This window comes from Xenopus laevis, chromosome 4L, assembly GCF_017654675.1.
Source record: "Xenopus laevis strain J_2021 chromosome 4L, Xenopus_laevis_v10.1, whole genome shotgun sequence".
Classification (NCBI taxonomy): domain Eukaryota; kingdom Metazoa; phylum Chordata; class Amphibia; order Anura; family Pipidae; genus Xenopus; species Xenopus laevis.
Window position 1 is genome coordinate 14,388,420 of NC_054377.1, and position 14,155 is coordinate 14,402,574.

A 14,155-nucleotide genomic window follows, 5' to 3' on the forward strand; every position below is an offset into this window, starting at 1 on the left:
TACTCCCTGACCCCAGTCACAATCCCCCCCTTCCTACTCTCTGACCTCAGTGAAGTCTCCCCTTCCTACTCCCTGACCCCAGTGACAATCCCCCCTTCCTACTCCCTGACCCCAGTGACAATCCCCCCTTCCTACTCCCTGACCCCAGTGACAATCCCCCCTTCCTACTCCCTGACCCCAGTCACAATCCCCCCCTTCCTACTCTCTGACCTCAGTGAAGTCTCCCCTTCCTACTCCCTGACCCCAGTGACAATCCCCCCTTCCTACTCCCTGACCCCAGTGACAATCCCCCCTTCCTACTCCCTGACCCCAGTGACAATCCCCCCTTCCTACTTTCTAACCGCAGTGACAATCCCCCCTTCCTACTCCCTGACCCCAGTGACAATTCCCCCTCCTACTCCCTGACCCCAGTGACAGCCCCTCTCCTCTCTGACCCCAGTGGCAGCCCACTCTCACTGCATTGCTCTGTCTCCCTCTCCAGATCGAGGCTGCTCTCATTCTTGTGTGTGAGCCTTTTCATTTTCACTCTAAACCAGCCGGGGGACCCTCAGGGTCGAAGGTTTTGCCCTGTCTGCACCGACCCCCTCACCTCCTGACTGCACCTCCCGACCCTCAGCCCGGATGGATCGGCTTCCAGCTCACGACTGAACGCTGCTCGGGTCACATCTCCAGCCGGGAGCGAGGTAATGAAGCCTGATTAGTGAGGGGAGACAGATCAGAGGGAAGGAACACAAAGCCTGTGGGTTAGAGGTGCCTCGTCTGAGCCTGGGACTGAGCCATAAGCGGCAAACACCCCCTGTCCCCTCTCTGAGACCCCCATGGGTTTATCCCAAGTCTGCAGCATTTACTGTTTTACTAAAGATAATTAATTGGAGAGAGACATGAGCTGCCCTTTCCCTCCTCCTCCTCCTCCTTCTCTCCCTTCTCTCTCCCTTCTCCTCCGTCTGCTTCCAGGTGGGGAGAGACACATGATGGGGGACATCTCTGAGCCTTTTATTTGTATTGAGCTCAGCCTCCAGCTTTGCCCCATTATTGTAATGTCACCTCAGGCCAAGGGAGCCTTGTGGCTACTGGGGAGGAGGGGGAGAAGCTGCTGCTGCTGACATGCTCTGGGCTCACTCCCAGGGACTACAGACTTGTCTATTGTGATGGAGGCTGTGCACTCACAGACAGACAGCTACAGACACACAGACAGCTACAGACAGACAGACAGCTACAGACAGACAGACAGCTACAGACAGACCCCCCCCCTCTAAACACACACATCAGGCCACTCCAGGGCTATATGCTAAGGATTATCGTGGCCTTCATAGGCAGCCAAGCTCAGGGATCACATTTCTTGTGGTGAGAGGCCAGGCCAGGCTGGGGAAGGTGGTTTCTTTCAAAAAATCATTGCTACACAAATGGGAAGCGGAGGGGGTGAATTTTATTTTGTGCACAAAAATTCAGGCATTTTTTACATATTTATTGGGTATATCTAAATAAATGGCCCTTTCTGATTCTAACACTTCCCGTTATTATTATTATTATTATTATTATCCAGCTTAATAGGTGCAGAGTATCGTGCGTGCGGGACGCAGGGGGTTAATCAGGCTCTGCAGAGCCATTACTGGATGTGGGCAAAGACTTGGTTTCATCCTTAACCCCTTTCCGGCCAGGTTCAGGGCAACCTCTGCCAGTTTTTGTCCTTTCATGTTCCTTTCCTAAAAAAACAAAAAAAAAATAAAAATCAATTTTATCCATTCTCCGAGCCCCCAATTATCCCTGAAAACTTTCGCCCCCCCCCATATTTTCTTTCAAATAAAAAGAAATATTCTTCCCTATCTGTCAGATATAGCTGACGGATAGAGAAGTGTTATATAGCGTAAGAGCTTTAGAGAAGCTGAGTGCCATCCCCTTTGTTTATTTTAATATATTTAATTTAAAAGTCACATTTTACAAAAAATTTTTTTTAATATTTTTGTGCTACTTGTCCTATTTTTCCTCCTATGAACCTGTATATAAGGAGGCTGGTCCTGTGTGGATCCCCCCCAGTAAGTCTGCCAAGTGCCTGATTCCCTGTAATTAATTTAACACCTTGAATGAAGATCTGCAGAGTCTCCTGCCGCTGCTTCTCTTTAGTCGCTGGCTGAGCTGCAGAGAGCCAAGGAGGGTGCCCGGGTCAAAGCCCCTTGGTCAATGATTGTAATCAATCAATCCCTGAATAAGGGAGAAGGAGGGGGAGAGAGACAAGGAGTGTGGCAGCCACAGAGAGAATTTTTACAGCCAGGGAGACACAGAGGAGCAACCAGCGGGGGAATTTCATGCTGCTAAAGGGGAGATTTTCCTTCAACCTCCAGCCCAACCATGGACTTCCATAGGTAGTAACCACTTCTTCTACTTCTACTCATCCTTCGCTTTAACCATTTAAAAAAATTTTAAAAAAAAAGTAACTCTGAATTTTTAAATTTTTTTAATTGCATGCTCTTGGGTCCAGCTGCGAAATTCCTTTGCCGACGGTGAATTTTTTTTCTCCTAAACGGCAGAATTATTTATCATTTGTGGTGTTTTTTTTTTCACCTTCTCGGACGGTCTTAAAACGGCATTTCTGGTGTCTAGATGGTTAAATGTTATTCCATACAGAATAAGGTTTTTTTTTTTTGCATTTCTCTTTTCTTTTTTTTTTGTCTCCCGTAACCTGTTGTCCTTTTACTTTGGAACCCTGGCAGGGAAAGCGTTAATACTATATCCGGTGTTAATGGCATTATCTGGAAAGGAAAGTTGGAGTTATTGAGCGGCTCCATAGGAGCAGTGGGTATTTTACTGGTTTATTGTATTTTTTACTTTTAAATGTTTTCCGGAAATTTACCATGATAAATATTGCGGTTATAATATATATTATTATAGTAGTTGCATGTACAGAATATATCGAGCACCTGTCTGTATTGTGTGAATGAAACCCATTGTGTTCTGGGGGGGGGGAGTGCCGATTTGGCGTTTATTTTGGAAATCTGTTGCTTATTTGTTGGTTGAATGAACTGCAGCATGGACTGGATCCGACCTTCCAAATTCCGACTTATTTTTTTCCCCAAATCTGCATTTAAATGGCTGGGCACATGCCACGTAACGTAAATGGGTTTATGGACTCTACCAAGCGCTAACTATTATTAGGAGTTTGATTAAAAACCCCTTTGCCATGCCCAAAACCATTCACTGTTTCATTGTTAAGCTTTTTCTAAATATTTTATAGTGGCTGTAAAAAAAAATAAAAAAAAAATAAAAAAATTTCTTTGAATAGTTGAAGTTTACAATTTTGTTTTTAAGTTGGCAATGCCGGCTGAACAGCGAGACTTTGGTTTACATGGCAGCGCTATATGTAGAGAATATGCTCCTTTATACAGGTATGGGATCTGTTATCTGGAATCCCGTTGGCTACAAATTACCGAATGGCCATCTCCCATAGACTCCATCTTATCCAAATAATCAACATTTTTAAAACTGATTTCCTTTTTCTCTGTAATAATAAAACAGTACCTTGTACATGTATGGGATCTATTATACAAAAAACCCATTAGCTCCGAATTACGGAAAGGCCGTCTCCCACAGACTCCGTTGTAATCAAATAATCCATATTTTTAAAACTGATTTCCTTTTTCTCTGTAATAATAAAACAGTAGCTTGTACTTGATCCCAACTAAGATATAATTAATCCTTATTGGAAGCAAAACCAGCCTATTGGGTTTATTTAACGATTACCAGATTTTCTAGTAGACTTAAGGTATGGAGATCCAAATTACAGAAAGATTAGTTATCTGGAAAGCCCCAGGTCCCAAAAATTCTGGATAACAGGTCCAATAACTGTACTTTGTACTTGATCCCAACTAAGATATAATTAATCCTTATTGGAGGCAAAACCAGCCTATTGGGTTTATTTGATGTTTAAACTATTTTAGCAGATTTAAGGCATGGTGATCCAAATAACAGAAAGGTCCCTTATCTGGAAAACCCTAGGTCCCGAGCATTCTGGATAACACATCCCATACCTGTACTGAAAAGGGTTATAATGCAAAAAAAAAACAACAACCCTTTTTAGCATTGCTCTGGCAATGAAAGGGTTATTTATTATTAAAAAAAACTTGCGTCTGTGCTGAATCACAATATAGATTTTTACTATATAGATTCGATTATTAGTAAGTATAATAATAATCATTGTTAAATGCCTTTTTTCCCCCAAAAGTCTGATTCATATTTAAAGTTAATACCCAGGCTTTTAACCATTTTGGTGGTCAGTGAACTAAATTAACACGCTAAGGCTCAAATAAGGTTCTTAAACCTACAGCTTTGAGGGTGCTGGGAGTTGTACATCAACTTTAAAGGGGTTGTTCACCTTTGAGTTAACTGTTAGTCTGATGTAGAGAGTGATATTCTGAGACAACTTGCAATTGGTTTTGATTTTTTTTATTGTTTGTGACTTGTTAGTTAGTTTTTTATTCAGCAGCTCTCCAGTTTGAAATGTCGGCAATCTGGTTGCTAGGGTCAAATAACCATAGCAGGCATGCATTGATTTAAATAATAGAGTGGAATATGAATTGGGCCTGAATAGGAAGAGGAGAAATACAAAGTTGCAATAACAATGCATTTGTAGCCTTACAGAGCATTTGTTTTTTAGATGGGGTCAGTGATACCCATTTGTTAGCTGGAAAGAGTCAGGAGAAAAAAGGCAAATAATTAAACTACGCAAAAATAAATAATGAAGACCAATTGAAAAGTTGCTTAGAATTGGCCGTTCTATAGCATACAAACGTTTAACTAAAGCTGAGCTCATATAAAGTATTTCTGACTGTTGCGTTGCTAATATATATTTGCTTAAAGGTCAGGCTTGTAATGTAATTGTAAATAGCACACTGTGATGTGAGTGCCCCTTAAGAAACCAGTTTTGCGGGTTTATTAATGTTTATCTGCGAAGGCTAATATGTAATAATATCTGTATGTGTGTGGCCATGCATGTTGTACACCCCAAAGGCTTACGTACATATTTTTGTTTCCTCCCCAGAGACTATTATCCCACTGTTACTATAGGCACCATCTCTCCCTACTATACCTGCTATCCCACAGTCACACTCCCTTCCCAGAGACTATTATCCACTGTTACTATAGACACCATCTCTCCCTACTATACCTGCTATCCCACAGTCACACTCCCTTCCCAGAGACTATTATCCACTGTTACTATAGGCACCATCTCTCCCTACTATACCTGTTATCCCACAGTCACACTCCCTTCCCAGAGACTATTATCCCACTGTTACTATAGGCACCATCTCTCCCTACTATACCTGCTATCCCACAGTCACACTCCCTTCCCAGAGACTATTATCCACTGTTACTATAGACACCATCTCTCCCTACTATACCTGCTATCCCACAGCCACACTCCCTTCCCAGAGACTATTATACACTGTTACTATAGGCACCATCTCTCCCTACTATACCTGTTATCCCACAGTCACAGTCCCTTCCCAGAGACTATTATACACTGTTACTATAGGCACCATCTCTCCCTACTATACCTGCTATCCCACAGTCACACTCCCTTCCCAGAGACTATTATCCACTGTTACTATAGGCACCATCTCTCCCTACTATACCTGTTATCCCACAGTCACAGTCCCTTCCCAGAGACTATTATACACTGTTACTATAGGCACCATCTCTCCCTACTATACCTGCTATCCCACAGTCACACTCCCTTCCCAGAGACTATTATCCCATTGTTACTATAGGCACCATCTCTCCCTACTATACCTGCTATCCCACAGTCACACTCCCTTCCCAGAGACTATTATCCACTGTTACTATAGGCACCATCTCTCCCTACTATACCTGCTATCCCACAGTCACACTCCCTTCCCAGAGACTATTATCCACTTTTACTATAGACACCATCTCTCCCTACTATACCTGCTATCCCACAGTCACACTCCCTTCCCAGAGACTATTATCCACTGTTACTATAGGCACCATCTCTCCCTACTATACCTGCTATCCCACAGCCACACTCCCTTCCCAGAGACTATTATCCACTGTTACTATAGGCACCATCTCTCCCTACTATACCTGTTATCCCACAGTCACAGTCCCTTCCCAGAGACTATTATACACTGTTACTATAGGCACCATCTCTCCCTACTATACCTGCTATCCCACAGTCACACTCCCTTCCCAGAGACTATTATCCACTGTTACTATAGGCACCATCTCTCCCTACTATACCTGCTATCCCACAGTCACACTCCCTTCCCAGAGACTATTATCCCATTGTTACTATAGGCACCATCTCTCCCTACTATACCTGCTATCCCACAGTCACACTCCCTTCCCAGAGACTATTATCCCATTGTTACTATAGGCACCATCTCTCCCTACTATACCTGCTATCCCACAGTCACACTCCCTTCCCAGAGACTATTATTCCACTGTTACTATAGACACCATCTCTCCCTACTATACCTGCTATCCCACAGTCACACTCCCTTCCCAGAGACTATTATCCACTGTTACTATAGACACCATCTCTCCCTACTATACCTGCTATCCCACAGTCACACTCCCTTCCCAGAGACTATTATCCACTGTTACTATAGGCACCATCTCTCCCTACTATACCTGCTATCCCACAGTCACACTCCCTTCCCAGAGACTATTATCCACTGTTACTATAGGCACCATCTCTCCCTACTATACCTGCTATCCCACAGTCACAGTCCCTTCCCAGAGACTATTATCCCACTGTTACTATAGGCACCATCTCTCCCTACTATACCTGCTATCCCATAGCCACAGTCCCTTCCCAGAAACTATTATTTCACTGTTACTATAGGCACCATCTCTCCCTACTATACCTGCTATCCCACAGTCACAGTCCCTTCCCAGAGACCATTATCTCCACTGTTACTATAGGCACCATCTCTCCCTACTATACCTGCTATCCCACAGCCACACTCCCTTCCCAGAGACTATTATACACTGTTACTATAGGCACCATCTCTCCCTACTATACCTGCTATCCCACAGTCACACTCCCTTCCCAGAGACTATTATCCCACTGTTACTATAGACACCATCTCTCCCTACTATACCTGCTATCCCACAGTCACACTCCCTTCCCAGAGACTATTATCCCACTGTTACTATAGGCACCATCTCTCCCTACTATACCTGCTATCCCACAGTCACACTCCCTTCCCAGAGACTATTATCCCACTGTTACTATAGGCACCATCTCTCCCTACTATACCTGCTATCCCACAGTCACACTCCCTTCCCAGAGACTATTATCCACTGTTACTATAGGCACCATCTCTCCCTACTATACCTGCTATCCCATAGCCACAGTCCCTTCCCAGAAACTATTATTTCACTGTTACTATAGGCACCATCTCTCCCTACTATACCTGCTATCCCACAGTCACAGTCCCTTCCCAGAGACCATTATCTCCACTGTTACTATAGGCACCATCTCTCCCTACTATACCTGCTATCCCACAGCCACACTCCCTTCCCAGAGACTATTATACACTGTTACTATAGGCACCATCTCTCCCTACTATACCTGCTATCCCACAGTCACACTCCCTTCCCAGAGACTATTATCCCACTGTTACTATAGACACCATCTCTCCCTACTATACCTGCTATCCCACAGTCACACTCCCTTCCCAGAGACTATTATCCCACTGTTACTATAGGCACCATCTCTCCCTACTATACCTGCTATCCCACAGTCACACTCCCTTCCCAGAGACTATTATCCCACTGTTACTATAGGCACCATCTCTCCCTACTATACCTGCTATCCCACAGTCACACTCCCTTCCCAGAGACTATTATCCACTGTTACTATAGACACATCTCTCCCTACTATATCTATATACAAAAGTTGCCCTTGCATGCCCCTTTATGTGCAGTATCCAATGTTTCCTCTAATTTTTCTTTGGCTATGTGTGTAAGAATGATATTCTGTGTACTATTGTATAGAGAGATTTCAGTGAATAGGAATAAGTTCTACACAATGTGTTTTCATACACAATTTGTTATGTGCTCTGACCTCAGAATTTGTTGACGAGCGCACGGCTGGGAGGGAGCATTTTCAGTATCCCCTGCTGGGACCCCCCTCCCTTTAAAATCCAATTCTGTTCCACGGCAAGACAAGTAGGTTTATATTTGCCAGTGATGGTGGCTGTGAGCGGTGTTGCCCTTGAAGGCAGGTGTTTGCTTATGTAAAACTTCAATTGAAGGGAAATTAAGGAAACAGCTGCTAATGGCCTAAGGTGAACAGTTTGGGATTTTTAAATATGTTTGTTATGGAGAATTCCCATCTTTTCCTGCAGAGGAGACTGAAAAAAATGTGCTGCTCAGAGTTTTCACCTCATTATTTTGTTTTTGTCTTGTTTTGCCTTTTTAGTTCTATTCATTATTGCAGACCCCTTGGTTTCTGCAGAGCTGTGCATTTTGGCAGCGGCGGCACCCGCGCAGCAAATCTTGATACAGGAAGGGCAAATCTGTATTCCGGCAGTTAGTGGGGGGTCTCCGATAGATTGGTCTGCACTGTAGTGTCTCGCTGCTCATGTCAGGAGGGCAGAAACAAGTGAGATTGGTATGTGTAATAACCTATACTCTTATTTCCTTTCAACCACTGTAAGGCTGAAATGTGTTTATTTGTTAAACAATTTTCTATGTGTTTGGCCCTAGCACAAATGAGGTGCGGTACTCCAAGGAGTATCTTTTATTCCTGTGCAAACATACATTGTACTCATAGTTTTATACCATATACTGTAATGGGGATCATCCCTGCCAATGACCCACGAGAATCTCTAGATCAGTGGCCCCCAACCTTTTTTTATTCCTGAGCCACATTCAAATGTTAAAAGAGTCGGGAGCAACACAAGCATGAAAATAGTTCCAGGGGGTGCAAAATTGGGGTGGTTATTTGGTAGCCTCATATGGACTAGCAGGCTACAGGATACTCTGTTTGGCAGTAGACATGATTATATACAACCAAAAGTTGCCTCCAAGCCTGGAATTCAAAAATAGGCACCTGCTTGGAGGCCACTGGGAGTAACATCCAAGAAATAAGTGAACAACATGTTGCCTGTGAGCCACTGGTTGGGGAACACTGGTCTAGATTATATCTTATTATACCAAAGAAGTCAATAGGAACCTGTGATAGAAGATCCAACGATGCTCATGCACAGACCGTAGGGCAATGGTTTTTGGATTCCTTTAGTTCATGCTCCACTTTGAAGTCCAGTTTATGGCCAGGACCTCATCTAGTTAAATATACATGGGAACACTGCTCAATAAGTCATTCAGCAATTATTTGAAGACTATCTAGGCCACCAAGCTAATACTCATCCTACAGATCACCCTAATTGCCCTTCAAGCTGGGCTTCCAGAAGAATCTAGACATTCTCTGCAAAGCTCATCATAACTTAGTTTTGTGATGGGCCTCTACAGCCACTGCTCTAGGGGGACAGTCATGTTTTTTTGGCAACCCTACACATGAAATTTCAGGCCTTTAGCCCAGCCATGGTTTCAGGCAAGACTCGTGAAGGAGGATTAATATCTTTAAGAGTGTCTTGGATGACTTTTTGAATTCTAAAGATCACCCTAACTGACCTTCAAGCTAGACAGAAGAATCTACAGTAGACATTCTCTCCAAAGCTCACCATAACTGAGGAGTTTTGTGATTGGTTGTTTAGCAACTCCGCACAAGAGGATTTCAGGCATGTAGCCCAGTCATGGTTTTAGGCAAGAATCGTGATGGCAGATTTTGGCTTGGATGACTTTTTGAATAAGCATTATATCTAATGTTATTGCGATCTTCAGTTTGTATAGATTATGTGCCCTGGGGTTCATTTGGATGGGGTTGAACTTTATGAACGTTGGTCTTTTTTTTTTCCACCCAGATAAACTATGTATCTGTGTAGCTGTGATAAACACCACATGGGCTCTGAGAAGCTAAGAATTCTGATGCTAGTTGCACTGGTTTCTGTGCTGCCATGTAGTCATTATCTGTATTAATTACTAATCAGCCTAATATTGTGACAATTCTATTCTATGTGTACTGTATATTGTGAGTGGGTCCCTAAGCTCTGTAAGTGACAGCAGCACAGATCATGTGCAGTGAATCAGCAGAAAAGAAGATGGGGAGCTACTGGGGCATCTTTGGAGACCCAGATCTTTACTGCTAAAGGGATATGGTTGCCTTGGGCTGGTACAGAAGCACAAAACATAAATGTACAACATTTCTTGCCTGTTCTTTTGTTAAACTTTAGTTCTCCTTTAAGTTGGCTAAATACAGGCCAAGCTCCCTTGACTACTGAGCTAATTTTTAGACTCCTCCATCAGTTCATAAGAGTTTGGTCATATAATTATGTGAGCATCGCCCATGTGTGTGCTTAAAGCACACAATATGATAATGATTCATATATATATTGAAATGCTAATAACTATTCATAACAGTAGTTGATAATATGTGTTAATTCCCATCTGAAATTCAGATTTTTTTTTTGCTCTTATCTAACGTCCCATTGGAGGCATCTTTTATATACACAACGCTGAAACTATGAATGATACGTAAAATATGCTGCTTTCGAAATAAAATTCTAAATTTATATTAATAGTATGTAGAGATGCAGAATTTTAAATTCACATTTTTTTTGGTTTCAATTGTTAGATTCACACTCCTCAAATTTAAGATGTTATTAAAGAAGATTATTTATTTAAAGTCAAAAATCACAAGTGCTGTTTTATCTCTGTTTTCCCCAAAAATATATTTCTGTTATAAATTGCAAAAAATTCTAGGAGGAGAATAGCTATCAGTTTGCTTAGGGAGAATTGTGAAACTTATGGGCACTTTTGCTCTGAAGAAGCTAAAACCTGAAAATGTATTTAATTTGACAAAATAATTATTGCTCTTAAATATTTTTACTACAAGAAAAAGTTTTATTTTTTTAATTGCAGTGAGTTTGCATTTGGCTCACGAGTTCGTTTATCTTTCATCTGTTCTCTAAGCAAAGCCCCACCCTACTCTAACTAATACATATTCATTATGTCCCAATAAACCCATAAACAAAACTACATTTTAAAAATGATCCCTAATGTTTAATACCATTGTGCATTTGAAGTTCATTTCAAGGGGGATTTGATTTATCTGGCAAATGTTTTATATCATATTTTTTTACTGCCAAACCTCCTTCCTTAGACTTCACTTCAACTAAATACATATTTTTCTGCCCAAATATTTTTTTCTTTCCTCCGTTTATTTTACTAAGGACTTTCTATGCTTGGTTAGTTTGACCAATAAACAGTTTCATCTGCAATTTCATCTTTTCCTTTTTTTTCATTTCCTCACATCGCTGCCGGTGGCCCGTATGGCTTGTTACAAGATAAAATTGGGAGCCTTGTCATTCTAACAAAGGGGTTAATTTGATCTGTCATTTCTGTAAACAATTCCAGTCTCAAGGAGAATTTGGAATCAAAGAAGGTCTGCCTGTAGCTGCACGTGAGTTAAAAATATTGTTGTATATTGCTTTATTTATTTTAAAATGATTCTTTTTTTATTTTTGTAAATGAGAAACTGCTGAACAGAGTTGCAACTGCCTTTGAAAATAAGGCAACTGTCATGGGGCTCCACTTAGCACTAGGAGGTACAGTGGGTCAAGATGGCAACTTTAACCCTTTATAACTGTGTTGTCCAACTAGAACTTGTGTTGCAATACTATTCCCAGCACACCAGACCATGTAGAGTTCTTGAAAAGTTGGGTTTCTACATGCTGCCATAGTAGAGGATGCAATATCTACTAGTTCTTTTGGAAGTGGGGTACATGCTTCCACAGTAGAAGAAGGCAATATCTACTGGTTCCTTGGGAAATTGGGTACAAGCTTCCACAGCAGAAGAAGGCAATATCTATTTGTTCCTTGGAAAGTTGGGTACAAGCTTCCACAGTAGAAGATGCCAATATCTATTGGTTTCTTGGGCAGTTGGGTACATGCCACCACAGTAGAAGATGGCAATATCAACTGGTTCCTTGGGAAGTTGGGTACATGCCACCACAGTAGAAGATGGGTGTATATACTGGTTCCTTGGGAAAGTGGGTACATGCTTCCACAGTAGAAGATGGCAATATCTACTGGTTCCTTGGGAAATTGGGTACAAGCTTCCACAGTAGAAGAAGGCAATATCTATTTGTTCCTTGGAAAGTTGGGTACAAGCTTCCACAGTAGAAGATGCCAATATCTATTGGTTTCTTGGGAAGTTGGGTACATGCCACCACAGTAGAAGATGGCAATATCAACTGGTTCCTTGGGAAGTTGAGTACATGCCACCACAGTAGAAGATGGGACTATCTACTGGTTCCTTGGGAAGGTGGGTACATGCTTCCACAGTAGAAGATGAAATATCTACTGGTTCCTTGGGAAGTTGAGTACATGCATCCACAGTACAAGATGGCAATATCTACTGGTTTCTTGGTGAGATCGACCAAGAAGTTCGGGAAACTGTCCCGTATAAAACAGAGCATTTTGAAAAATCATCCATACATATCAGTCAGTATACCTTATTATTAAATAATATAATTATGTGCAAAGCTCTTTGATGCGGTTGCCAATGACTGGATCTTTAAGTTAAATCGGGATGATCTTATCATCCGGCCCCAATCCGAAAAATGGAATCAAATATCTTATGGTGACCTATCATGAGTGGGATTTTTAAGTTTACCCAATCTGGCCAATTCTCGATCAGATATCAGTTGGGCATCTAGATTTAGAAAGGTTCTTTGTGATTGATTGATTCTAATTTATCATGGAAAATATCAAATCTGTTCAAATTAAATTTATAGCCCCCTCCTTATTTGACCTAATGCTGATCAATTTGCTATTGCGCAAATGCTTTGGGGGAAAATAAATATTTTTATAGCCTTCGGTAGGATTGGACATCTCACAGCAGTCATTCTGAGAAAATAAATCCCTGTGGTCAATGATAAATATAGATTTTGATTGAATCAACTGATTTTTGATAAATTATCAAAATGTCAATCTTTGATAAATCTTCCCCATAGTTTGGATAAATTATTACGTCAGACTAGGCCTCCATAACACTGTGATGCCTGTTTACCCTGAAGTATCATTTTCTATTTGGCCAGTTCATAAATACATGACCAACGGCTGTAACGTTTGATAAATTTTGCTGTAAATTTCCAACATCCTTTGTTTTCATTTAGGAGATTTTGGTCCCTCTGATTAGACACGTTGCAGAGGTTCTATAAAACCACAACGAGGGCAGTTCTTTCTATATGTACGTGGGTAACATATGGGCTGGCAGGTTCGTTTAAGGCTGTAAAATAATAAAAGACCTGGCCAACCTTTTGCCATCTGTCCTGCAATGAGGGGGCAGTTGTTGAAAATTAACCAGTAGTGAAAACTGAGAGGAAACATTGAGACGGAGGAGTGTTTTCTTCGTAAATCTCTTGGGTTTGAGCTTTGTAAAAGTGCAACGCATCCCCGCAATCAGCCGGCACATTCTGTTTCTGTTTAGAGAGACTGATGTGGCAATTTTGTCGGAATATTTGAGGAGAGATTATGCAGGGGCTGTGGTATTTAAATATTTAATCTACTTTAATCCTTTCCATTAATAACAGTACATTTTCATTTGTATAATCACACAGAGCAACTGTCAGAAGCATTCATGAGAATCCGAGGTTTCAGCCAATTTCCCCCGCAAAATGTAAATGTAAATAGTAATATGAGTAACACATCTATTAAAAGACCAGAAGTATGAAATATGGAGATTAGGAATTTGAATTTACATATAATTTATTGCTATGTACGTAATTGTGGGGCCTTTTTTTGTATTTCAGTGTTTGGCCATCTTTTATTTGTTGTATAAACAGAGCTTCTTCTGGTTTGTTGTGTTTAATGGGGTCTCAGAGGATAATACATATTCATTAGTTGCCCTTTAAAAGCTGTGCTGAGCAAAACTTCCCATGCAAGAGTTTTTAAAGATAAATGTTGTGGTTGCTAACAATGATGCATGGGCTGGCCTGATACCTTCAGGTAGGGCTGAGGCTTGGACTTCTATTAAGGATTTGCATTGGGTGCAATTAACAATGGATTA

General features: G+C 41.5%; 1 protein-coding gene across 2 annotated transcripts in view; it reads left to right on the plus strand.

The window, feature by feature from the left end:
- The first annotated feature begins 454 nt into the window (after positions 1-454).
- The window catches only part of mpped2.L (metallophosphoesterase domain containing 2 L homeolog), a 104,050-nt gene continuing 90,349 nt past the window's right edge, over positions 455-14,155 (plus strand). The window contains exon 1 of one of the 2 annotated variants that reach the window (XM_018257450.2): positions 455-683. The gene's annotated coding sequence lies outside the window, so the exon portion shown is untranslated. Of the gene's footprint in view, positions 684-2,094; positions 2,361-14,155 lie in introns of those variants that run through there. The other variant, XM_018257451.2, reaches the window with a different exon arrangement.